Genomic DNA, 26467 nt, shown 5'->3' on the forward strand with positions numbered 1-26467 from the left:
TGTGTTTTACATGTTTGCTAGCAGATTCCCCAGTCTCTGCTCATTAGCCACAAAAGCAGCAAGCAAAACAGCGGTTGCTGGAAAAGCTCAGCAGGTCTGGCAGCATCTGTGGAGAGAAATCAAAGTTAAAGTTTTGGATCTGGTGACCCTTCCTCAGAACAGATGGTACCAAGGAAAATGTTGGTTTTTATGTAGAGTAAATGGTTGTTAGTGGCTAACCAATCATCTGTCTGCTTTAACAGTCTTTGACCCTCCTAGCCAGATCATTATCCACTCCTGCTGTTGTTCTCTCGCGCTGTCTCTCGTGCTCTGTTCCCCCCCCCCCCCCTCACTTCACTCTATCTTCTCTATATAAACCGACATGTTCCCAGCCACCGTCAGTTCTGAGGAAGGATTACTTGACCTGGAAAATAACTCTGATTTCTCTCCACAGATGCTGCTGAGCTTTTCCAGCAATCTCTGCTTTTACTTCTGATGTACAGCATCTGCAGTTCTTACGGTTTCTATTCTGTGCTCGTTACATTTGGATTCAACAATTTTATGATGATTGTCAACAAAATGTCAGAGCAAATATTGCAGGCAGTAAGTGACAATCAGGAAATATACAAAATCAGAGAAATAGGAGGGGCGATTAAGTTAAACTTTACTTCTCTTTTCTGTTCTCAGTCCTATGGAGGTGATTTTCTTTTTGAAACGCAAACTCCAGTGTTCTAATAGGAACCAGTATGGAGCAGTTCCTGAAAATGGCAATGTATGAAAGATGAATTAATTGCAGGAGCTATGCAGTGCTAACACAATTGCTCTGAATGATTAGCCATTCTGATAGCCCTATTTAATTCTGCCCCCGCAAGCGGTCTCCAGTATCCCCTCTACAATTTGAAAGCATATTGTGAACACTCACGCACTCAAAGAATGCAAAAGAACAACCAGAAACATTGTTTTTAAGGATTGTGATGCAGTAGTCCCTGCTCTTCAGGTCATATGCACATTGCTCTGGGGCTCACAGAACTGCAGTGACAGGGAAAGCAACTCACTGATTTATTTGTTTGTCTTCCTCTCGCCAACGATAGTGACAACTTTAAGTGCCACTTCCTTAGATTGCATCGGCATTGATTTTAGGGGACTACCTTGGTCTTAGTAATATTCATTGCAGAAGCCTACAGAACCATGATCATGTTTCCATATGTATTCCTAGGATGTGATCATCAGTGGCTGGGGCCCCAGAGAAGGTGTTGTTGAGCGATGCTGCTGTCCCCCGTAAGAACATACGGAATGCTGTAGAGGGGGAATTCAGGGATCTTGTCCCAGTGACATCAAAGGGTGGCTGGTATAGTACCAACTCCTCGTTAACCTTTTATTCACCCCTTCAAGTTTAACAACATCTTTCCTATAGCAGGGAGATTAGAATTGAACGCAGTATTCCAAATGTGGCCTCACCAATATCTTGTACAGCCGCAACATAACGTCCCAACTCCTATAGCCAGTACACTGACCAATGAAGGCAAGTGTGCCAAATACCACAGCCTTCACCCTCTTTACCTGCAACGCCACTTTCGAGGAACTATGTACCCGCACCCCTAGGTCTCTTTGTTCATTACAATTAAGTGCCCTAGTTTGTCTTGCCAAAACGCAACGCCTCACATATATCTAAATTAATCTCCTTGGCTGATCTGACCAACATCCTGCAGTACTCTGAGATAATCTTCTTTACTGTCCACTCCAACGCCAACTTTGGTGTCATCTGCAAACTTACTAAACATGCCTTCTATATTCACATTCAAATCATTTCAATAAATGATGAAAAACAGTGGACCCAGCACCGATCCCTTGTATTTGTCGGGCTTGCCACGTGCAACACCGTAAAATATCACCTTGAAAACAAAGAAATGAGCTGTAGCCTTTGATTATTTTGGGAGTTTGAAGTAGTGGAGTGAAGGGTAAGTGTTTTTTTTTCGTGCTAACAACTTCTGTTCTATACAGGGAGATCTCCTACAAAACAATAGCTCTCACTGCGCGTGCACGTCTCACTTGCTCACCTCCCTCCCTCCCCTCACTGGCAGTGAGGCACAACCCCAGGAGCATTGCCATTATTGCGATTATATTTGGGCTGGCAGAAACGGGATGTGAGAAAATGCTGAAAAGTTCAGCAGTCTCTTAGCAGGTTACTGGAAAACTGACCCAAGAGACCATTCTGTTTTATGTACCGGACCCCCCCCCCCAATTTAAAAAAAACATTGATTGAAACAAAGCGAGTCCCAAAGCTGCAGGGCTTTGTTTGTGGATGCCTGGTTTGTGATACACTTCACAGCTCTTTGTTCAAGAAGGTCAGGTCAGCCGCCCTCTCAAACCCTCGCCTCAGCGAATGGGTCCTTCACCTCTGAGAGCTTGCTCAGGCCTTGTGTCATCTGTGAGTCACAGCTGTATGCAGCACTCGAGCTCTGAAAGTATATTAGTAGTCAGACACAGTGTTGAGCTCAGCTTGCAATCCTGCACCACGTAGGTCAAATCAGGATGGCCTGTTTCCTCTCCTAAATGGCATTAATCAATCAGATTTGTACAACAGTCGTCATTAGACTGGCATTATGGTTTCCAGTTTTTCTTTTGTAAATTTGAATTTGGCCATCTGCCATTCAAACTCTTATTCCCAGAACATAAGCCCTTGACCTTACCTTCGCCCCACCACCTCGTCTCAATTACTTGGAAAATTCTGCAGTCATTGATTTAGCCCAAGGTTTTTTTTCTCTCTCTCTCTGCAGCTGTAGCAGCATATTTTTAAAAAGTAGGTCAGAAAATTGGGATAACTACATAGTGCGGGGTATCAGCGCCGACAGCTTTACCAGCTCCTGATTCTGGCTTTTCAAAAACACAACTGTTGTGTTTCCTCTCCCTCTGCAGCCTGCATGTGGTATTCCGGTTTGGTTAGCTAGCTGGCACCAATCTCCTCTGCCTACTGTTTTACCTTTTTAAAAATCAATACTGAATGAAACAGCTCCTCCTCACCCCCCCCCCCCCGACCTCCATGGGGCACTGTAACAAAAATGCAAATTATTGTCTAACTAGAACAAAAAGGAAATGGAAACTTATTAAACTAGAATAACATTGTCTGGGGTGCAGCACAGCCCAGCCCCTGCAAAGCCCTCCAATCTCTTAAAGGGCATCCTCCTTTCTCTCTTCCATGTCTAAAGGTTTGCCCAGTTATCTGTGTTAGAAGATAGACCACTCCTGAGTTTAAATAAATAGGAGGAACTTGGCTTGCAAAACAAGGTAGTTTATCGTATGATAACAATAGCAGTGGTAGCAGGGTGGCCCAGTGATTAGCATTACTGCTTCACAGTGCCTGGGACCCAGGTTTGATTCCACCTTCTGGTGACTGTCTCTGTGTGGAGTTTGAACATTCTCCCCGCATCTACATGGGGTTTCCTCCCACAGGCCAAAGATGTGCAGTTTAGGTAGGTTGGCAGTGCTAAATGGCTCCTAGACTCGAGCAATTTGCAGGCTAGTTGGGTTAGCCATTGGTAAACGCAGGGTGACAGAGATGGGGGAGTGGGGAGAGGGCTCTGAGTGGGATACTGTTTAAATGGTCTGAATCGTCTGCTTCCACATTAGAAGAATTCTCTGACTAGGTACAATTTACATTTAACTTGTAAGGCATTGTTAATAAAGATGCCCAAGTGTATGTCTGCCTCCTTCGGGACGTCAAGCAGAACCCGAGTCGTCTTTCGCTCCCCCTCTATGCCCTCCCAAAGAGAAACTGAGTGATAACTTTGGACTAGGTGGAGCTCTATATAACTTGAGCACCAACTGCTTCAGAACCTTTCCATTGTACAACAAGACGGATGAGAGTCCGGTCACTGAGTGACCCATCCAGCACCACATCGTTGAATCTGCTCACTTACCACAGCCCATCAGTGAAGTAACACTTGCAGTTGCTGGTCTGATTTGAGTGCTTTTGGGCAGCACTGTTTCCCTCTCCATTTGAAGGCTGGCAGTTGGTGAGGAGATGAGACGTTGCTCAGGGGTTGGTTGGAAGCCTTCTATTGCTTTATTATCCCACTCCTCCCTCCAGCCTCCCCAGTCGTCAGCCAAGTGGTGCCCTTAACAAATGGGTATAGGAGCAGCCTGCTGTAGTACCTGCTGTCACCAGCTAGGGGGCCAGAGCTGGTGGATCTCACTGTACCAGGAAAACAGAAGGGAGGGACCAGCACTCTTACCATCGCACCCTGAGAGTCTAAAACACTCTCCATATTATTGAAACTCTTTACGATAGAGGTCTGAACTCTATGAAGTTTAGAAGGATGAGCTGGGGAGGTGGGATCTGATTGAAACTTACGGAATACTGAGAGATAGTAGGAACTGCAGATGCTGGAGAATCTGAGGTAACAAGGTCTAGAGCTGGATGAACACATCCAGGCCTCTCAGTATTCTGAGATAACAAGGTGTACAGCTGGATGAACACAGCAGGCTAAGCAGCATCCGAGAAGTGGGAAAGCTGACATTTCAGGCCTAGACCCTTCTTCAGACCCTTCTTCAGACCCTTTTCTGAAGAAGGGCCTAGGCCCGAAATGTCAGCTTTCCTGCTCCTCAGATGCTGCTTGGCCTGCTGTGTTCATCCAGATGTACTCCTTGTTATCTCAGAATACTGAGAGGCCTGGATTTAGTGGACATGGAGAACATGTTTTCACTAGTAGGAGAGACTAGAATCGGGAGACACGGCCTCTGAGTGAGGAGCTGACCCTTTCAAACTGAGATGAGATATTTTTCGGTCAGAGGGTGGTGAATCTGCGTAACTCATAGCCTTCACAGCCCATTGCAGCAAAGTCATTGAGTGTATTTTAAGACCTAGAGAGAGGTTCTTGAATAGTAAGGGGATCAAGGATTGCCAGGACATGGCAGGATTTGACCTCTGCAAAAGGCCTAATTCTGCTCCTTTACCTTACGATCTTTTGGATGGGAAGTAGAAATATCCATAGACAATAATAACAGTCGTGGATATTTGAGTTGAGTTTAAGTAATTCTTGTTAAGCAAAGCTATTGAAGGAGATGAGACGATGCATATAAGAGCCTGATCACAGATCATCATCACAACCTGATTATATTGGACAGGGTGCTCAAGGAGTGAAGATCTGAAAGTACGTTGCAATTTCATCAGTATCTGTGAAGACTAAAGAAAATGCATTAATTGTTAGGGTCTTGAAGTTTCAGTTGGATTCACTAATGGAGGGGGATTTTAAAAAAAAACCCTTGCTTCATATTCGCAGGTCTCTCAAAGCATTTCCCAGCCAGTGAAGTGATTTTTCAAGATTTTGCTGTTGCATTAACGTGGGGAGTTGAGAGAGCCAGGCTTCACCAGCAAAATCCCAGAAGCACTCAAAGAAAAGCAAAATACTGCGGATGCTGGAGACCTGAAATTTTAGTCAAAGATGGCAAATACTGGCGAAACTCAATTTGCTCTGGAAGCATCTGTGAACGTTAATGTCTCAAGATGTTTGACTCTGTGGGACCAATGTCTGTGTTCCCCGTCCCACTCTGATATGTTGCCAGAACTACTAAATTTTCTGTTTTTATTTCCGGACCACTGATGGGTGAAAAGCTGCCAAATGGTTGCTGTGTCTTAGAGATCTGCATTGATATTGTGTCCCTCGTGACCTCCACCCATCCTAAAGGGCTTTCCAGCCAATAGAGCATTTTTTGAAGTCTAATCACTATTGTCCTATAGAAAACTTAATGGCCAATTTACACAGTTAACTCAGCCACATGAGGGGCATTTAAACAGTCCTTGGATAAGCATATGGATAATGATGGGGTAGTGTAGGGGGATGGGCGTAGATTAGTTCACAGGTCGGCGCAACATCGAGGGCCGAAGGGCCTGTTCTGCGCTGTATTCTATGTACACGCAGGAAGCTCTCTCAAAAATGGTAATGACAAGGTAAATCTGTGTGCAATTTTACTTTTAGTGATTTTTGTTTTTGGTTTTGTTTGAAGGATAAATATTGGGTTGTTCATGAGGGATAGCTTCTTTGCTGTTCAAAAGTACAGTATTTATGTTCACTTCAGAAGACAGGCTGAGGATTGCTTTAATGTTGTATTTGAAAGGTGGCTTCACTAACTTTGTAACAGTGAAATGTCAGCCTGGATGGTGTAATTCACATCTTCAGAGAAAGACTTTAACTCACAACTGACCTAAGGGTTCAGGTATATAGTTCTTTAAAGTTGCATCATGAGCAGACAGGGTTACTGGATTTGAAACATTAGCTTTGTTTCTTTCTCCACAGATGCTGCCAGACCCACCGAGTTTCTCCACTACTTTTGGTTCTTGTTTCAGAATATCAGCATCTGCCCTTCTTTTTCTGTCTTTTTAGTCGAATGAGCTGAAATCCAAATATGATTTTTTTTGATCAATTCTGCAATTGCTTTCCCAATTCATAAACTTAACTTGAGGGTTAATGAGCAAATATTTAATTTGATTTGTGTAGGGAGTCTGTCAGATGGAAGATCCTACTTTTGAATGCTCTGTTAATGAGGTGCTTGAGTTGAGCGCTGCACATTTCCATTTCAAGAAAAAGTTCTGAGATTCCCCCGAGTAGCTTGCGCCTCTCTATTCAAAGCATTTCCACTTGGTTTCTGCTGATGCAAAGATCTAAGCTAATCATTTCTAAGATATGTGGGCCTGCGTTGTATGTTTGCTGAGTGTCACACCAATTGCTTTATAAAACAGAGTAGCTTGTAATGTGGTGTTCTCCATTTTTCTGTTTGATAAAGTGGCCTCAATAATAATGTCTACCCAGAAATCCTGAATTCTGAACGAGGGACACTGGACCCAAAATGTTAACTGTGTTTCTCTCTCCACACGAGCTACCAGACCTACTGAGTTTCTCCTGCAATTTTTTTTGTTTTTCAGATTCACAGCGTTTGCAGTTTTTTCTCTTGTTATCGTGTGTGAAGGGTTGAGGGATATGAAGGCAGAAATTGTAGTCAGTACAAATGATTGACACTTGCTCTGAATAATTTCCTGAAGCATTAGTTTATATGTGATCATTAACACAATTGGTGCACAGCTTTAGTCGGAGTCCGACAGGATCCCCACCAGGTCTAGAGTGAATCAGTAATTGATAAAATGCACCTTCTAGCTTTGCTCAGTGTTTTCTTTTGAAATAATTTCACTTGTGTATACGCGGACAATATGATTCAATTCTTGAGGCATGGCTGTAGCTGGCACAGCTGGTGTTTATCGATCCTCGTCTGCTGATCCTTGAGAAAGTCGTACTGAGTCCAATGCTGCCTCAGTGATTGAAGGAGCTCCTGCGGTACTTTTGTGCTAGGGAATTTCAAGATTTTTGAAACTGGGCTCATGGGGTCTCCCACGTTCCCCTAAGTCGATCACGAAGCTGAAGTGCATATCGTGGGTTAAATCCCAAGGTGTGTCCACTTGCTGCTGGAGCTTCTGTTCTTATTTTGTTTTGGAGGCTGTGTGAGAAATGAGGTGGGAGATAACAGGAAAGTGTGCGCACGTGGGAGGAGAGATTTCTTCTGTCTCCTACAACATTATGGCACGAGTAATTCACTGTGCAGGAGTACTGAGTACAGTCACAGATGCTGCTATAATGCAGTGTAGCATTGTGGGAACGTTACTGGTCTAATGACTCAGTTGTATACAATCCAACACATGCCTTTAAAACCTCCGTAAGATTTTCTTCTAGCCCTTTCTAGGTTAAAACATGCCCTGTTTCTTTATGTTGTTGTGACTAGTGGGGGTTACACTGTTTTGTGCATCATTTGGCCTCACATTTTGCTTCAGACAGGCAAGAACAGAACGTGTCCAGCCGTGCGATTTTGGGATCAGGGAGATGGGAGTTGTTCAGACTTGTCTGGACATGCCCGGATCTGACTCATTCCACATGCACAAGGGCCTTTGGCTCAGTGAGTGGCCTACGTGTGACCTTGATAAGAGCTGAGTCAGCAGAATGTGCTCCTGGTGGCTAGTGGGGGGAGACCCAGGATGTGCAGCACATCTCCACGCCATGGTGCGCCCTTACTGGTCTGTTCATTCCATGCTCCACGTGCAGTACAGCATGAAGTTTATTAACCATGCTGTAATTATTCACCATTGCCCTACCTTCCGGCATTGTACTGCACACTTTGCCAAAACATTAACCGTGATTTGTTTAATATCTCGGGAACGTTATTCTTTCCCGAGCCTGGTACTTGACGCTGTATAATCTTCTCAATAAAAAGCAGTTACCAAGGCAATTGGTTCAATTTGCTCTTTCACATACACTTTTCAGAATCGGCCTGTGTTCCTTTTGCAGACAAAAGTTGGAAGAAAAAGATGTAGCTCACTTGAAACTTTTTCAGATTAACACTCTATCTCCTTCTGGTCTCCTGTTGTTTCCCTTTTTCTCGCCTAAACTCTTCCATCCAGTACTGCAATTCTCCCGTCTGTTTTCAGAATCCTAGCCCTGCAACTTAAAATCCTAACCCCGTCACCTGTTCATCTAATTAAACCTTCTGTTCTGAAGAGGAGTCGTACCAGACCCGAAACGTTAACTGTTTCTCTCTCCATAGATGCTGTCAGACCCACTGAGTCTCTCTAGCATTCTGTGTTTTGTACCTCATAGACATCCAACTAGAATCCGAGATAACAAAGTGCGGAGCTGGATGAACACAACAGGCCAAGCAGCGTCTTAAGAGCACAAAAGCTGACGTGTCGGGCCTAGACCCTTCATCAGAATCCTACCTGACTTTTCCATGGGTTTACTCTCAATGCCCCAAAGTACTTTTTCCTTCCGCAGTTTGCCACCTTCCAGATGGAGACCAGTTCTTGTACATGTGGCACGGCCTTTAGTTATGTTCTTGACCACAAGTATGCCACTTTTGGAGTACTGGTCGTACTGTCCAGTTCTGGTCGGCCTGTAATAGGAAGGATATTATTAAATTGGAGAGGGTTCAGAAAAGATTTACCAGGGTCTAGTCAGGGCTAGAGAGTTTGAGTTATTAGGAGAAACTGGATAGGCTGGGTTTTTTTTTTTAACCTGGTGCGCGGGAGGTTGAGGGGTGATCTTAGAGGTTTATAAAATCATGCAGGACATAGATTGAGTAAATAGCAAAGGTCTCTTGTTTTTCCCTAGGACAGGGATGCCCAGAACTAAAGGGTACACGTTTCAGGTGAGGGGAGAAAGATTTAAAAGGGATCTGAGGGGCAACTTTTTCAGACAGCAGTTTGTGCGCATGTGGAATGAACTGCCCGAGGAAATGATAGAGGCAAGTACTGTTACAACATTGAAAAGACATTTGGACAGGTACATGGAAAGGAAAGTTTTAGAGGGATATGGGCCAAACGTAGGCAAGTGAGGCTAGTTGAGTTTGGGAAACTGTTTTGGCATAGATGAGTTGGACTGAAGGGTCTGTTTCCTTGCTGTGACCCTAACACTATGACTGGAGCATATGCACACTCAATTGACACAGTTTTTGCAACTTAGCGCCGTTTAGTAAGTTAACCCATCCACCCCTATCTCAAACCTCTTCGGTGCTTCCTGCTAAAACATGACCTTCTCATCCTACTAATACAATGCCAGTATCATTTTATCTCTGCAGTCTTTCCTGGCACATTTCTTCATTTTGACCATTTAGAATAATGATTTGTGTATCCTTCTGAAGTGCATTATATGTTCATTTTAAGCTCACATTTGTAGTGGCCTTTGTCTTATTAAAGAACTTGCGTTTATCCAACCTCCTATCCAACTTACTCCTGTTTATAATGGTTATTTTGCAGCAACAAATAACATTGAAACCACCAGTGGATGTTCTGCAAAATAATAGCAGCAATGTAGGTGCATTCTGTTTATCTGTGCATGAGATGTGGGCATCACTGCGTGGGCCAGCTCTTTTGGCCCATCACTGGAGAAGGTGGTGGTGAGCTGCCTTCCAGAACCACTGCTGTCCAACTGCACAGCCTGGCTATTAGCGCAGGCAAGCAAGCTTCTGAAAATTCTCGCCAATACAAGAGCGTCCCCAGTTTGTGAGTGTCTGACTTACGAATGTGGTCCCATAGGAGTGTAGTTTTAAAGAGTTTTTGTATTTATGAACAGCTGCTTTGCACGGTCCTGCATTGTATTCCAACCTGGGAGCAGACTCCACAACAGAACCCCTTCACAACCTCGGTTCTGCTTGTCGCCAGGAACGTGGGGGAGGGTGGGATTAGAGTATTGAGCTTGATTGATCGTAATGAATGGAGGAGGAGGCTCAAGGGGCTGAATGGCCTGCTCCTGTCTTCTATGTTTCCATGTGGCTTGAGTATTTAAAAATAAAAGCCACCAAGCAAGCATGGGCATCATCAATGGTAAGATGCAAGTTAGTGATGGAAAATGGATGACCAAGTTACACAGAATGTAATTGTTCACTGTACACTGAGTTACTGTGTGGCCAGACCGAAACTCCATCTCAGTGCGACCTCTCTACAGGCCGGTGTTAATATTGACAGTTGTTTCTCTTTATTGGCTAGTTCTGATATAACCTGTGTTTTGTAAAAGTGAATTGGCTATAACAAAATAGTGGACACTGCATAACAGTGAATAATGCAAACGTTCTGCTATACAGGGCTTGCAATCTTTTTTTTGTTCCGCTATCATGATTTCCCAATAATCTGATTTTCGGTGGTGATTTTCTATAGTGCGAGGTCACACAAGAATGCAATCCCTGAGGAATTACTGTATGTGCTAGTTGCCGTAGCTGCCATGAGTGGTCAATGGGTGTGAGCAGGAACAACCGGTGTAAGGGATCCGTTCCATTGCTGTGCATCTGGGGTGTTAGCAGATGTTTGAGTCTGTCTTCAGTAAATGGAAATAGATTAATTTAGGATATCTGGTCAACTCATCTGAATGAGTTGGACCAAAGGGTCTGTTTCTGACTAGTTGTTTTGATGCAGCTTCCCATTTGTAGGAGCGGGTTGCATTCTCGGAATGGCCGGTTTGTTATCAGCTCCTCTGTCTGCATCCTGAATGTGGAGCTGGCCTCCGGCCTGGGAGGGCCCCACGGCTGGAATCAGTGCCGTGTGGGTGCAGGACAGTGTGCTACAATATCAGGGTAGGGAAGAGTGTGGAAGCCCTTTTATTAGGGCTGCACTCGCTTTGTTTCCTCCCTTCAAGCAGACAGAATTCTGACTGAAGTTGGGTACTTGCCATGCCGTGGAGGAATAATGAGCTGGTGATGTTTGAGGTCGAGACTGTCAGGAAGAGGATGTGTGCGGTGAGTGTGACAGAAGTTCATTAGGTACCAGGAAGGATGGCTGCAATGGGAAGGCAATCTGAGTGGAATTCTAGGTGAGGAAGAGTAAAACAGCTGATGGGAACTATCCTACTGGATAGTCCTTTGGTCCCGAAACTCCTTTTGTCTTTAATAAGATGAGCTACAGCAAAAGACCCCACAAGTACGGAATATATAAACCAATTCAAGTCATTTCCTGAATAGTGTTTGCAGAATACTGTTTAATTGGACTTTAACTATCAGGCAACCATCAATTCTGTGGTTAAAAACACTTTGAGCTGTAGTACGTGTAATTGTATCCTTCGTCCAAATCAGAATTACTCTATAACTGTACACACCCAGAGTGCAGAAACAACACAACTATCTCATAATGTCAAAATAAAGTTACTTTTTTTTTCCAGTTCATTCACAGGATATGGCCGTTGGTGGCGAGGTCAGCATTTATTACCCAGAAAGAGCCCACTACGTTGCTGTGGGTCTGGAGTCACGTGTAGGCCAGACCAGGTAAGATGACAGATTTTCTTTCCTTCAGGGTATTTGTGAACCACAGGGGATTTTATGGCGATTGACGGTGATTTTAACATGGTCAACGTTAGCCTCGCATTGATGTTCCAGATTTTTACTGAACTCAAATGTCACCGCGCTGAGATTCAAACCCGTGTCCCCAAAAACATTCCCCTGGGTTTCTGAACTGCTGTTCCATTGGCCTTACCACTACGACACCCTCTCTCCAGGCATCGTGCTGTTTCAAGGATTTCATTTGTATAATGTACCTCTACGACCTTAAAGCAAGGAGTATTGAAAAGGACAAGAAATTGCAGGGCTCTCAGGAGATCAGCCTGGTAGCACTAATTGGAGACCCAGATGGAAGAGCTAGTAGGGACATGACAGACTGAAAGGCCTTGATTTGAAACAGCAGTGTGTGTAGAACTGCTCTCGACCAACCCAGAACTAATGCTGACCTGGATCCCAACCTCGTACCCACGCCGTTGATGCTCCAACCCCCTAACTAAAGGTGCTCAGATGACTTGCCCCCTGATCTTAAGGTTTAGTTTTGAAGCCTGTTGCCTCCGTTAACTACCAAAGGGGCCGTTATTGCAGGGCTACAGTGAGTGAGATAATTGGATAGCCCTTTCAAACACCCAAGGTGGAATCTTATTGGGGCCTGAGCCACGTGAGACTTGTCGTAGAGTTGGCAACTCCTATCTCAAAAGTCGGGAGCGACTCGCTACATCTGTTATGCATTTGACAAGTGGTGTGGTGAATTTCTGCCAGACAGTAATGAATTGCCAATCAAGGGGATTATTGCTTTTGAACACCTTTTTATTTAATGGCCCAGCCCACCTTGTAAGTATTCCGTTCCTGCCTTCTCAAATGCGCTCTAACAAGCCATTCATTGCAAATCCTCAGCCTGGAGGTCAGAGTGGGTACCTGATGACTTCACATTGCTATAAACAGCCTCTATGTCGTGTCTCCGAACCACTTACAGGACACTCTGCAGTTCATCGCTTTACCTTGGGCTGCCCTGGTAACATTCATTGTAATATGGCAGCAAGAAAACTGTGTGCTCAGGGCAATAGCGCCCCCAGGTGAGGTACTGCACAAGGCTGCGTCTCTGGGCTGTTCTTTCGCTCTGTTGCACTCCAAGCTGACCTGGATGCTCACAGCATCCCTGCCTCGCATTGACTTGCCTTTTGTACATGTTCTTTTGCAGCCGGAGCTGGCAGGCTCCTACTGATTTCAGTCCTGTTGTTTTGTTTAGTGCAGACGCAAAGGTGGTCAGCTAGCCTCAGTTGTCAGCAGTCCTTGTTAAAGTCAGCCAGTCTCTCCGGGTGGTTGAACTCAGTTGACTTTTAACTGCCCTCTGGGCAATTAGGGATGCGCAATAAATGTTGGCCGAGCCAGCGACCCCAACATACCAAGATGAATTGTTTTAAAAAAAACAATAAACACCAAACGATACTAATCCTATTTACCTGCCCTTGGTCCAGACCTGACTACAGGGTGGCACGGTGGCTCAGTAGTTAGCACTGCAGCCTCACAGCGCCAGGGACCCAGGTTCAATTCCAGCCTCAGGCGACTGTCTGTGTGGAGTTTGCACATTCTCCCTGTGTCTGCGTGAGTTTCCTCCCACAGTCCAAAGATGTGCAGGCTGGGTGGATTGGCCATGCTAAATTGCCCGTGGTGTGCAGGGGTGTGTGGGTTATTGAGAGATGAGTCTGGGTGGGATTCTCCATGGGGCGGTGTGGACTTGTTGGGCTGAAGGGCATGTTCCCACACTGTAGGGAATCTAATCTATACCCTGGCATTATAAAGGCTCATCCAGATGCTGTTTAAATTTTGTGTAGGGTCCCTACCTCCACCACCCCCTCGAGGAGCACAGTCCATGTTTCTCAGGGTGAGAGTGTTTATTCGCTGATCCGTCTAAACCACTTGCTGCTCAGCTTAAACTTATGCCATCTGCTTTTAAACATGTCAACCATGGGGAAGAGATTCTCCCAAACTACTATCTCTGTACCTTTCATAATTTTCTATACCTCAATTCCAGACTGCTACCTGCCCAGTCTCTCCTCATTAGTGAGGCTTTCTATCCCGGCCACATCTTTGGTGAATCTCCTCTGCACCTTCCGCAGTGCAATCACATCCTTCTCATGGTCTGACAAGGACTGCACACAGTGTTCCATCTGTGACCTAACCAATGTTTTATTAAGTTGCAACAAGACGTCCTTGCTCCTATATTCTGTGTCCCTGCTGATGAAGGTAGGCATCCTGTGTGCCTTCTTTATCACCCTGTCTACCTGTGCTCGCACCTTCCAGGATCTATGGCCTTGTGCACCAATGTCCCTTTGTTCCTCAGTATGTCTGGGGGACCTGCCATTCGTTGTGTATGTCTTTACGTTTTGGGAGGTCTAAAGGCATCGCCTCACACTTACCTGGATTAAACGCCACCTGCCATCGCTGTGTCCATTTTACCAGCTGATAAGCGAGTTTGGTAAGATAGAGAGATGTTTTGAGTGAGCGAACAGGCAGCATGGAGGGCATGTGGGGTCAATGGTGTTGGGGTTTGGAATAGCTGGGTGAGGGAGGGAAGATAGAGAGAGCGGTAGAGCACAAACCTTAGCAGAGGCAGAGAGAGTGAGCGTGAAGTACCCGAGAGAAGGTGGTGGTGTATACTCTGGTGAAATGGAGAAGGAAGTTGATATTGTCGCTACAAATTTGTGCATTCCTCCACTCTGACCCTGGTGGGACCCTCAGACCAGGGTGGGTAGGGTCTGGCGTAGTGGTATCCTGTGACTCAAGGTGGGGTGGGGGAAGGGACATCCCACTTCTGCACCACAATGTCCAGCAGGACCTCCAGATCCCTGCCAGCAAAGTGGGGCACAAAACCCCCGTGTCTACCAGACCGAGGGCTAAATATCAGGAACCACACAGGGCAGCTCTGGACTGGCATTGCTTGTCCAGGTGCACAGCAAGCTTTTCAGAGTGGCAAAGGGTGTTTCTGGGATATCCCAGCAGCAGTGAGTAGTTCCTTGCTGGGGGACGTAAGGTGGGGCAGGAATCAAATGTGAGAAATGCCAGAGGGGCAGGCTAGGTTGAGTTTAAGATGTGGAAGCAGAAACTCTCTGAGCCTTGCAATAAGAAACCCTCCAAAGAAGCACCACCCAGCTCGCACTTGGCTAAAAACGAGCAAAGAGACATCTCACAGACATGATGGGCTGAACGGCTACCCTCAGTGCTTTTGTTTTGACGTAACGTTCAGTGCTTACCTTTTGGAGATGAAACAGGCCTTCCCAAATTGAAATTTTTCGCCAATGAATGAGCATGGTTTTTGTTGTTTTTTTAAACTCATTCATGGAACGTGAGCATCACTGGCTGGGCCCAGCATTTATTGCCTGTCCCTAGTTCCCCCTTGGGACGGTGATGGTGAGCTGCCACCTTGAACCAGTGCAGTCCACATGCTGTCGGTTGACATACAATGCCCTCGGGAATTGCCTCATGACAGCGAAGGAGTGGTGATCTAGTTCGAAGTCAGAATGGTGAGTGGCTTGGAGGGGAACTTGCAAATGGTGGTATTCCCATGTATCTGCTGTATGATTTTAGTGTATTTTTATTTCGGTAATTTTAAACGCCCCCCCCGCCCCCCAACAGAAAGTCCAACAGGTGAACTGCCCAATAACAAAACCTCAAAGTCCCGGGTGTGACTGGGATGGAGTTTATCTGAGCCAGAGCGGATTCTGATCATCTTAGTGACACTGGGCTGGGATTTCTGCTCCTAATCGTTTGTGTTTCGGGATCCCGATGGAAATGTGCAAGCTTATGGATGGGCTGAGGTTCAGATCAACATCGCCCCCACCCCACCCCAACCTCAGTCAGTCTGATGGAACTCTGACTCGGCTTGTGCCTGAGATGATAACTGAGAGGGGGAAGCCATATGTCCCTAGTGACTGAGGAGCGAGCTACATCCCAACAACATTTATCCGTGATTTTTTTTTCCCCCCTCCTCCCTGCCTCTTACGTTTTGGCAGAATGCCCATGTTCCCATGGTCTTCTGGGATTGCAGAGGCGTTTTCCTGCTGAGAAAGCTGCAATGGTGAATCCTCCAGGAGGCTTGGGAAGATGTTTCTTTTTGACGTCTGTGCACTGTTGTTCTGCAATGGGTATGGAAGTGAGGGAAACAGGATGTTCTGGACTGGCCCTCTCTCACTCCTGTCCCTCCATGCGTCTGTAATGTGGTGTCTTGAAGCCCTAGATACCTATAGCCTGCTGCAGGTTGTGTGGTGACTTTCCCAAACTCCAGTGTTAAATTTTCGGCTTTCCAAATGACGTGAATCGGTCTGTCTGAGAAGAGCTTTTTTTTGGGGGGTGTGGTGTAAAAAGAGCTGGTTGTTTTCGCCCCCCCCACCCCCTCCTGCCAGCAGTGGGTCACTCTGTTGTAATAGGCCCACTCTGTGCTTGGTTAATTGGCCTAAGGGGAAGGTAATGAGTTGCACAGACTGTGTATTGAGGGAGAGAACATCTCCGCGCTTTTGCTCCCTCGCCTTCATTTTTGTGATCATTTGCTGGTGACGTTGCCTGGAATGTGTGAGCATCAGCTTTCAGAGGACAATAGGGATTGCAGCTAGTCTGGGAGACCCTCTTTCTGTTTGGCCACCCCACCCCCTGGCAACTGATGACTTCACTGACCTCCGTTTTTTTTTAAACCTATATTTGTTCATGTGATGTGGGTGTCACAGGCAGGGCCAGCATCTATTGCCACCCTGAGTTAGGAACATAGCAGCAGGAGTAGGCCATTCAGCCCTTCGAGCCTGTTCTACCATTCAATGAGATCGTGGCTGATCTGTGGCCAAACGCTGTATGAGTCTCCCTTTTGTATAACCAGAATATATCGAGCTCTGACATAAAATGAACAACTGATTCAGCGTTCACTGCCATTTTAAGGAAAAGAGTTCCAAACCTCTGTTACCCTTTGTGTGTACAGGTGCTTCCTAACGTCTTTGCGCAACTGCCTGGCCCTAATTCAGTCTGCACCCCTTAGCTGTAGTTGTCCTTGAGATGGTATCTTCCAGCTGCTGCAGTGTAAGGCCACCCACAATCCTGTTAGGGAGGGACTTCAAGCATCTTGACCCAGTGACACTGAAGGAACAGCATCGGTTTCCAAGTCGGGATGAAGAGTGGCTTGGCTGAGGGAGGAACCTTGCAGGTGGAGGTATATATAGGGGAGACGTCACAGAGTGATGGGGCTGTAGATAGGGATGTAGGGATGGGACTATAGGGGCGTGGAATGCATTGCTGGAGAGGGTATTGGAGTCAGCCTCATTAGGGGCATTTAAGCAGCTATTAGATAGGCATATGGATGATAGTATAACATAGGGGTGGAAGTTAGATAGGCCTTAGGTTTAGGGTGAAAGTTCGGGACAGCATCTTGGGCCGAAGGGCCTGTACTGCGCTGTAATGTTCTATAGTGGTGTCCCCCATGTATCTGCTGTCCTTGTCCTTCTGGATCAAAGCTTCCCAAATTGTTAGTCTGAACTCTGTATGGGCTCACCAGCCAAAAACTGGCTCTGACCCAGCATTGGAGCTCGAACCAATTACTCTATGGGCTCTTTACAGTTCCCTGTAATAATCAGCATGGACTCAATCTTTGTGGACTGAAAGCTGTGCTTAAAAACCCACGGGAAGGCAGGTGCTGCACTTACATATATACCCAGTGGATTAAACAGACCGATACCCCTCTCCCGGGTCACTCGGCAGCTTTGTGACCGCTAAAGTGGAGCCACGATAAGAAACCATTTGGGAAGTACTGCCTTTGGTGGGAGAGGCTACAGTTTCAGAAGGTGCAGTCGAAGCAACTTTGGTGAATTGCTGCAGTGTGTCTTGTTGACGATACTCGCTACTGTAACTGAGCGTCACTGGACAAAATGGATGTTCTTAACTTGCTGTTGAAAGGCAAGTTTGGAGGAGGTCCTCTACTGGATGCATAGATTCCTGCTCTGTACATAACCAGCTGAATTTTGATTCTTTGCTAAAGTGCCACCTCTTTGATTGCGACTCTGAGCAGGTGAATGTCAGCAGCATTTCTGCTTCATGACAAAGCCTGAAGTCTCGAGGGCCAGTCCAACTGGCAAACGGATCACTAGGTAGCACCACATGAGCTGAAGGAAAATTCCAAGCATCCGCCCCCGTTCCTCCCCTCGCCTTGCAGTTCCCTTCTCTCTGACAGGCAGCCAGCAGAGTTTCTGGTGTGCGAACCAAGCCCAGAGTGCAGCAAACCCTTTTTAAATGTCAGCCAGGCCATTACACAGTCGCAGGAAATGAGTTAAGAGAATGGAGATTAATTAATTCCACTGTGCAATTCTGAATCCTCATTTGAGTGCATCATTTGGACTTGTTAGGCTATACTTGATGAATCCATTATAATTGGTTTGAGATCTGTGTGCAAAAATCAATTAAAACCTGAGCCCCAGCTTTTATCCAAGATGAATTGAATGAGTCTGCAGCTTAATTGACTTGCCATGAAGTGATTTTTGAATGATATCATGCAGTTGACACACCAGCTCTCTGTTGGCACAGTGCAGGAATGCAGAACTAGGCGGATGTAAATTTTGTGCCTGCCTTTTTTTTTCTGATGGGGGATATCTAAAGACCTTTTTCGCCTTGGTAGATATTTTTAATCACACTGTCCCACCATGGCATGATGCCTCCAGAGTGAGCAGAACTTGAATCTAGGTCTCCTGTCTGAGAGGGAGGGGAATTACCATCACACTACAAGAGCCCTACTCTTTTTTTTTTTTGCATTTGGTAAACGCGCTTCAGCTATTTATTTCCTTTCTTTCACAGATGAAATAATGAGCATTTATGTTGCGCCTTTTATGGGCAAAGGATATCCCATTGACATACTTTAGAAGCGTAGTCACTGTCAAAATGAAGGAAATGCAGCAACCAATTTTGTCCACAGCCAGCTGTCTCCAACTACAGTGGTCTCCCATTCAAATGAGATCATCTACTTTTCTCTAAGTAACACCGTGGGATCTATCTGAGACATTTAACATTTGACATTGGGCAACTGCCTGTGTGGAGTTTGCGTGTTCTCCCTGTGTCTGCGTGGGTTTCCTCCCATAGTCCAAAGATGTTCAGGTTAGGTGAATTGCCCATTGTGTCCCAGAATGTGCAGGCGAGATGGATTACACTGGGGGAATGCAGGGTTATGGTGATAGGGTGGGGGTTTTGGGTTGGATGCTCTTCGAAGGGTTGGTGTGGGCTCAGTGGACCAAAGGCCCTGCTTCCGCACTGTGTAGGGATTCTAATTTTGTTTTTTTTTAAATTGAACTATATTTTTCCAAATTTAATCTTTTCTGAGATGTTATCACACACCTCTAGAATGAAGTGGGACTTGAACCCAGGTCCCTCAGTCCAGGGGTAGGGAGCATTACCACTGCGCCACAAGAAAGGGCCTGCCGTAGGGGTTCTATGGTTTCCTAAAAATGGAAGCTTTTTAACTATAATATTGCCTAAACTTGGACTTTGTGCTCAAGTCTGTGAGAGATTTGAATTTGCTGTCCTCTGATTTTGTGTGGCCAGACCACCAAAGTGATACCGCTGTGGTGCGCAACTTTGGGTCTTTAAATGGAGTGTGTCAGCCTGCCTTAAGCACACTGGCATTAGGGGAACTTTGCAACATCGACGGGAATGTCCAGATGAGATGATGGTGCCTCCCCGTGTCTTTTTGCCAGGGACTGTAATGTTTCTTGAAGGGACGGCCATAACTCCAACCAGGATGAGCCGATCCAGTGGGGAAGGTGCTGTCCGTTAATGAATATTGTTTCTCTAATTGCTTGAGAGAGGACCCTATGTTGTAGAAACCACATTGTTGCCAAAGTTGTAAGTTTGTCATCCCGTCATCACCTGGCTCATGAAGACTGGAAAAATCCATCCAGCTGCAGGTTTTGTCTGGCCGCTGACCTGATCTCATTGACTTTTGGTGTTGAGGATTCATACTTGGATGACGACTGCAGTAATCTGTCTCTTGGATGAGTATAAAATCTTTCATAGTTACAAAAGCGGCCATCAAATCCAAACTTCTGCAGCACTAAGCGCTACTGCTTTTCGAGAACTGTTTCTGAGGAACCTTGACACCGTAAAAGACAGAGAGCCTGCTTTGCCTCAGTTTTGGCTGTTTTGAATGGGAATCTACAAAGCAGTGTTAATCCTTTTAGCTTGCTTATTCTCCATACCAGTATATTGTTCATGGGATCACTGACAAAGCCCAAATTAGTTGTCTATCGCTGAAGAATTGTTAAATGTTCACCAGACCAAGTAAAGATGGCAGATTTCCTTCTCTAGTAGCAATTAGTGAACCTTTTTCTTTTGACAAATAGCTTTGTGGTCACTGTTACTGAGACTTGTTCTCTTTTTGGGCCCAATTAACAGAATTTTCATTGAATCGAATCTACTAACTGCAGTGGTGGGATTTGAATTTTTTCCTCCGAGCACGGTTCTCTGGAGCACTAATTGAGAGAGATTATTGTATGACTAAACCACAAGTTTTTGCAATTTCCTAGAAAATCTGGCAGAGAAGCACCAGGCTCAATCAAGACCATTTTCCACCATCTTTCTGGCCCTGATAATAGGGACCTTGTGGTGATGTCTCTAGCTTTGAGTCAGGGGGTTCGTTTGGTTTAAGTCATAAATGCTCCAGTAGTGTGTATTAGTGCCCCTGAATAGGTTGGCTGTAGATAATTTTAATTAAAATGTGGTTGCTAACTAATATTAGCTAGTCTCAATCAGTTATTCTAGGACAGGGACATGCGATGACAAAAAACCCGAGTGTTGGAGAGTTTTGAGAATCCCTGGGCCTTCCCAAAACTACTGCATTTATCCTGTTGTGTCACAGGTTACTCAGTAGTGATGCTATGTTCCAAAATGTTGTGAGTAACTAGTTTAGATCAGGGTCATTTGGAAGATGACGTCTGGTTGTAATGATTTTAAATACCCAGCAGAGGGAGCCCAGAGTGGAGCTAACTCACCATTAATTTGGTGAACACTGCAATGGAAATGGAAGATGGAGCAAGATGAGTGATAATGGGAACTGCAGATGCTGGAGAATCCAAGAGAACAAAGTGTGAAGCTGGATGAACACAGCAGGCCAAGCAGCATCTCAGGAGCACAAAAGCTGACGTTTCGGGCCTAGACCCTTCATCAGAGAGGGGGATGGGGTGAGGGTTCTGGAATAAATAGGGAGAGAGGGGGAGGCGGACCGAAGATGGAGAGAAAAGAAGATAGGTGGAGAGGAGGAGAGGTGGGGAGGTAGGGAGGGGATAGGTCAGTCCAGGGAAGACGGACAGGTCAAGGAAGTGGGATGAGGTTAGTAGGTAGGAGATGGAGCAAAATGATTCTGGTTAGTGGTGCTGGGACCATTCCCTGGACATGGCCTCGCAAAGAAGCAAGGGTAGCCTGAGGAAACACTCTCTTCCAGACAGCAAGAAGCTGGACTATAGAAGCACTGCCTGAAATGTGATAGAGGCAGACTCAAGTGAGGCATTCAAGAGGGGCATTGGATGATTATCAGGATAGAAGTGATGTGCAAGGGTGTGGAAGTTGAAAGCAGGATGTTGCTTGTTTGAAGGGAGGGTATTAGCATGATAGGCTGAATGGACTCCGACACCAAACAACAAATTTTTGAGTTATGCGCAAATACACTTAATTCACAAATTGATATGTATTTTGTGTTAATTCAGTAATAAACACCCAGATAGCTTTATAACTGTCTGGATCTGTTTGAAATCAGGAGACTTCTTACAAAGAGGCTCCTTTTTCATGACATTACTTGATGTAAAGAGCAAGCTGTTTGATTTGAGATGTTCTAAAATTTCAATTTATGCAATAAGAACATACTGCTTCAAAGAAATGAGAAGGAAATCAGCCATTGACGCCTGTCTCATCTATTAATAAACAAGCTCAGAAAATTCTCTCCGAGAATGCTGATCCTCTCCAATGTGCAGCAATAAAGGAGGAATTGGGACCTGGTGGTTTTGGTCCAGTTTGTTAGATGACTATTGTGTGGTCCTGAATAACGTAAGCATGGGTTCAGTTCCCATTCTGGCTTGGTGTAGATGCAAGGACCTGCCTCCTTGCTTTACCTTGTACTTGATGTAAGTAACATAACCAATTGCCTCATCTCGTTCTCTCGTTCTCTCTGTCTCTCTGTCTCTCTGTCTCTCTGTCTCTCTGTCTCTCTGTCTCTCTGTCTCTCTGTCTCTCTGTCTCTCTGTCTCTCTGTCTCTCTGTCTCTCTGTCTCTCTGTCTCTCTGTCTCTCTGTCTCTCTGTCTGTGTCATGCCTGACAAACCTAATAGAATTCTTTGAAGAGGTAACAAGTATGTTAGACTAGGGAAACCCAGTAGATGTTATCTATCTCGACTTCCTAAAGGCCTTTGATACGGTGTCTCACGTGAGGCTGCTGAGCAAGGTGAGGGCCCATGGTGTTCGAGGTGAGCTACTGGCTTGGATTGAGGATTGGCTGGCTGACAGAAGGCAGAGAGTTGGGATAAAAGGCTTTTCTTCAGAATGGCAAGTGATGTCCCACGGGGTTCAGTGCTGGTGCCACAGCTGTTCGCTTTATATATTAATGATCTGGATGAAGGGACTGGGGGCATTCTGGTGAAGTTTGCCGATGATACGAAGATATGTGGATAGGCAGGTAGTACTGAGGAGGTGGGGAGGCTGCAGAAAGATTTAGACAGTTTAGGAGAGTGGTCCAGGAAATGGCTGATGAAATTCAACTTGAGCAAATGTTAGGTTTTGCACTTTGGAAAAATGAGTCCAGGCATGGACTATTTTCTAAGTGGTGAGAAAATTCGTAAAGCAGAATTGCAAAGGGATCTGGGAGTGTTGGTCCAGGATTCTCTAAAGGTTAACTTGCAGGTAGAGTCCGTAATTAAGAAAGTGAACATAATGTTGTCGTTTATTTCAAGAGGGTTGGAATATAAAAGCAGCGATGTGCTTCTGAGGCTTTATAAAGCTCTAGTAAGGCCCCATTTAGAATACTGTGTCCAATTTTGGGTGCCACACCTCAGCAAGGACATACTAGCCCTGGAGCGTGTCCAGCGGCGATTCACACAGATGATCCCTGGAATGGTAGTTTTAAAGTATGATGAAGGCTAAGGATCCTGAGATTGTACTCATTAGAGTTTAGAAGGTTGAGGGGAGATCTAATAGAAACTTCCAAGATAATGTATGGCTTAGAAGGGGTGGACGCTAGGAAGTTGTTTCCGTTAGGTGGGGAGACTAGGACCCGTGGGCACAGCCTTAGAATTAGAGGGGGTAAATTTAAAACTGAAATGAGATGACATTTCTTCAGCCAGAGAGTGGTGGGCTGGTGGAATTCATTGCCACAGAGTGCAGTGGAGGCCGGGACGTTGGATGCCTTCAAGGCAGAGATCGACAAATTCTTGATATCAAAAGGAATCAAGGGCTACGGGGAGAGTGCAGGGAAGTGGTGTCGAAATGCCCATCAGCCATGATTTAAATGGCGGAGTGGACTTGATGGGCCGAATGGCCTTACTTCCACTCCTCTGTCTCTCTCCCTTTGCACTTGCTCGCTCGTGCTAACAGAGAGAATTGTCTGTGGTCCCACATGAAATGTTGCTAATTAGCTATCTCCCTGACGAAGGAATTGGTGACTATTTTGACCAAAGTACTGATTTGGATTTTGACAATTCCCTTGGCCCTCATCCCCAGGGGCTTGGGAAAGAAAAATTGAGAAAATGATGAAGTCTGCGTCGGTGCACAGACCCATGGCCAGCTCTCATTTGAGGTGCTGCGTTCATCGGGTCCCCGTTTGAGAGTTCCATCTTCGGGCCTGTCCTGATGCGGTCTTAATATTCAAGGTCAATTTGAGCCTGCTGCAGTGTGTGCATGACATCCCTGAACAGTTGATTTGAAGATATTGAAGTGTTGAGCATCAGGAAACCTACAGGAGGTGCAGCACACTTTTACCAGGAAGACAGGAGAAATATGTCACCCTTGTTCTTGTCTCTTTCAGCTGTTTCAGTCCTCCAAACGCCGGAGAATGAAAGTTCGTATTTAAAAGTAAAAGCTGCTGTAGCTTTTGCAGACCTTAGGGATGTGCTGTCATGGGAGAGAGACACGGTGGGTGATGTTTAACCAGACGATCACCACGCCTCAGGCAAGCAGAAAGATTGAGAAGGAGAGTCCAGTTTTATGGGCATTTCAGTCCGTGCAGGAATTCAGCCCTTAATGTTGGAGTCACTGTTCATCGCCAAACCATGAATTGAGCTCAGGGATGGACCCCACCTTTTCAAAGTAAAGACACAAGGATGGATTTCTGCAAAAGCGCAGTGGGATGTGATGGAAGTGCCATGTATAGTCTTGACTTCATACTGTAGAAAGAACGTTGAGGCAAGGGAAGGAGTACAGCAGGCTGTCTGGTCTGAAAAATTAAAAGAAAACACAAGGAAAATGTGAAAAGGAAGATATTTTATTACAATGGTTTTATCACAATCATCGGGGAAGATTTTGATAGAGGTGTGTTTAAAATGAAGGGTTTGTCCAGAGCAGATGGAGTGCGTGATGGAGACATCTAAACATAGGGCAACATTTAAATGAACGGGATTTAGAGGACGCAGGATAAATAGGAGGTGGTGCTGTCGCCATGGGTAAGCAAGCTAAAATCTTTGGGCAAATCCATGGTGACTGGAGTTTAAATTCGACCAATAGTATCGGTAAGCTAGTCCACAAACTGTGGAAACTATTTGTGGACAGTTGTTAAAACCGGTTGAGTTCAGTTGAGCATTTTAGTCATTGTCTAGTCCTGTTGGCCATGAGGTGGTTTTAGCTCAGTTGATTGGACAGCTGATTCATAATGCAGAGGGATGCCAACAGTACTGCATGAGGTAACCATGAGCCATGAACCATCCTCCTCAACCTCTTCCCCTGAGGCATGATGACCCTAAAGTTAGACCACCACCACTCATCTCTCTCAAACGAGACAGTGGCCCCATGACCTGGTAAGACCGTGACGGCTTATCCCTTTCTTTAGGGAAGGAAATCTGCCTTCCTTACTCGGTCTGGCCTTCACATGACTCCAGATCTACAAGCGATGCAGATGACCCATCCCCAGGGCAATTGGGCATGGGTAACAAATGCTGGCCTTGTCATTCTCACGAAATAACTTGAAAGCCAAGGTACAGAAAACTCTCTGGATTGTTAAGTTTTTGACCTGTTGACATCAGTCCATCCCACACAGCAGAGAAATTAAAAAGGGCCCGAAACAAGGTTCGGTGTTTCAGCTACCAAAAAGCAGCAAAAGAATCTGCATCGATCATAATTTCTTTAATGGCCAATTGCGAAAAATGTGGGGTTTTATTGGAAAAAATTCTTTTGTCTGTAATTGTTCATTCAGTTACTGAATCCAAGCAATTATAGAATGTTTGATAAGTATGTTACACCTGGATTTGCTGCTCTTTCTGAGTAGAGATTGCCTCAAACCTGCTTTTAGAAAATTGTTGTAAAACTTCAAAGGGTTCAGAAGCGAGTAACATGGCTGTTGCCAAGGGTGGAGGGTGTGAGCTACAGGGAGAAGCTCAATAGCCTGGGGCTATTTTTCCTGGAGATTCGGAGGCCGTGGAGTGACCTTATAGAAGTCTATAAAATCATGAGGGGCATGGAGTGGGTAGCTAGACAAGGTCTTTTTCCCCAGGCTGGGAAAGCCCAAAACTAGAGGGGCAGCGGTTTAAGGTGACAGGGGTAAGGTTGAAAAGGGACAGGAGGGGCAACTTGTTCACACAGCAGGTGGTGCGTGTATGGCATGAGCTGCCAGAGGAAGTGGTGGAGGCTGGTACAATTACAGCATTTAAAGCGGTTTAGAGGGATATGGGCCACATGCTGGCAAGTGGAACTAGATTAATTGAGGATTTCTGGTTTGCATGGACGAGTTGGACTGAAGGGTCTGTTTCTGCACTGTCCTGACTGTATGATCATCTCCATTGCACCAAGTGCTGAAACCAAGGTATATAAGTAAATAAATGTTAGGTTATCCTCCGATTAGGAACATGTTTGCAAAGGGAGTGGTTGGAAAGTTGTTTGGGTCAGGTGTTAGTGGCGATCTGTTTTTCTGCTTTGTCATGGCCTGTATGTACCAGACATAGTGAGTACTGAGTGGGAAATGATAGCTACCCACTTGGCCTGTAGTTTTTCTTCAAACTTGAACAGCAGATTGGCTTTTTTGTGTCACTATGGAGTTCCACCTGAGTGCTCCCAGAGTTTGAAGCTTGCCTTCGGCTGGGTGAAATCCAAAAGGTGCTAAATTTTTTTCAAAGAGCTATTGTAGACATGATGGGCTGAATGGCCTCCTGCCGTGTGAAATTGTCTGATTTGATCCTGTGTTTGTTGTAAACACGGAGATAATTGAGCTATAAGACCCACACAGCAGAATTTAAGCTTCCTGGCAGACAGCACAGTGGGTCAGTGGTTAGCACTGCAGCCTCACAACGCCAGGGATGTGGGTTCGAATCCAGTCTCAGTTGACTGTGTGGAGTTTGCACATTCCCCCTGCGTCTGCGTGGATTTCTTCCCACAGTCCAAAACTTGTGTAGCTTAGGGTGTATTGTGCATGCTACATTGCCCAGAGTGTCCAAGGATGTGCAAGCTAAGTGGGTTACCCATGAGAAATTCAGGGTTACAGGGTTGGG

The 26467-nt window shown here is 45.5% G+C and overlaps 1 protein-coding gene across 1 annotated transcript in view; it reads left to right on the forward strand.

The window, feature by feature from the left end:
* Window positions 1-26467, forward strand: part of gpr157 (G protein-coupled receptor 157) — a 161064-nt gene that overhangs the window by 13943 nt on the left and 120654 nt on the right. Inside the window, exon 2 of the mRNA XM_059638026.1 lies at window positions 11661-11763. The gene's annotated coding sequence lies outside the window, so the exon portion shown is untranslated. The remainder of the gene's footprint in view (window positions 1-11660; window positions 11764-26467) is intronic.

The sequence above is a fragment of the Stegostoma tigrinum genome, chromosome 28, assembly GCF_030684315.1.
Source record: "Stegostoma tigrinum isolate sSteTig4 chromosome 28, sSteTig4.hap1, whole genome shotgun sequence".
Taxonomy (NCBI): domain Eukaryota; kingdom Metazoa; phylum Chordata; class Chondrichthyes; order Orectolobiformes; family Stegostomatidae; genus Stegostoma; species Stegostoma tigrinum.